The 1,229-nt window shown below is 42.0% G+C and overlaps 1 pseudogene; it reads left to right on the top strand.

The window, feature by feature from the left end:
• The first annotated feature begins 347 nt into the window (after positions 1 to 347).
• LOC113225090 lies at positions 348 to 732 on the top strand (annotated as a pseudogene).
• The last annotated feature ends 497 nt before the right edge of the window (positions 733 to 1,229 follow it).

The following is a 1,229-nucleotide window of genomic DNA, read 5'->3' as shown; positions in this document are numbered from 1 at the left end:
GGAGACCATTATTTTAAGTGAAGTAACTCAGGAATGGAGAACCAAATACCACATGTTCTCACTTATAAGTGAGAGCTAAGCTATGAGGACACAGAGACATACGGAGGGATATAATGGACTCTGGAAACTCAGAAGGGGGAGGATGGGTGGGGAGTGTTGGATAAAATACTACATATTGGGTATGATGAACCCTACTTGGGTGGTGTATGCACTAAAATCTCAGAATTCACCATTATACAATTCATTCATGTAACCAAATATAGCTTGTACCCCCAAAGCTACTGAAATTTTATAAAATTAATAACAATTTAAAAAGAAGCAGGTCTCTTTCTGCCTCCACTGCTGCCATGGCACCTGTGAAAAAGCTTGTGTTAAAGGGGGGCAAAAAAAAAGAAGCAGGTTCTGAAGTTCATTCTTGATTGCATCCACCCCATAGAAGATGGAATCATGGACGCTGCCAATTTGGAACAGTTTCTGCAAGAGAGGATCAAAGTGAACTGAAAAGCTGGGAAACTTGGCAGAGGGGTGGTGACCACCAAAAGGAGCAAGAGAAAGATCACCGTAACATCTGAGTGCCTTTTTCCAAAGGTATTTGAAATATCACACCAAAAAATATTTGAAGAAGAATAATCTATGTGATTGGTTTGCATAGCTGCTAACAGCAAAGAGAGTTATAAATCACGTTACTTCCAAATTAACCAGGACAAGGAAGAGGAGGAAGACAAGGATTAAATTTCATTTATCTGGAATATTTTGTATGAGTTCTTGAATAAAACTTCAGAACCAAAAAAAAAAGAAAGAAACAAAAGAACTTCTTATTTTTTTCTTTTTTTTGAAATGGATCTCATTCTGTCGCCCAGGCTGACATGCGGTGGTGTAATCATAGTTTACTACAGCCTCGACTTCCTGAGCTCCTGCCATCCTTCCACATCAGCCTCCTGAGTAGCTGGGACTACAGGCGTGTGCCACCACACCCAGCTAATTTTTAAATTTTTTTGTAGAGACAGAGTATGGCTGTGTTGTCCAGGCTGGTCTTGAACTCCTGAACTCAAGCCATCCTCCAGCCTCAGCCTCCTAAAGTGCTAGGATTGCAGGAGTGAGCCACTGCATCCAACCCCCAAAAAACCTAAATCTCAACCCGTCGAGTCGCCCCCTCCTTTTCCTTCCCCCAAGAGAGACATCCACACGTCACTGGCTCACTTTCTCTGGCTATAACTTCTGTGCCTTGG

This window comes from Piliocolobus tephrosceles, chromosome 9 (genome assembly GCF_002776525.5).
Source record: "Piliocolobus tephrosceles isolate RC106 chromosome 9, ASM277652v3, whole genome shotgun sequence".
NCBI classification, from domain to species: Eukaryota; Metazoa; Chordata; class Mammalia; order Primates; family Cercopithecidae; genus Piliocolobus; species Piliocolobus tephrosceles.
This window is presented reverse-complemented; position numbering and strand designations above follow the sequence as displayed.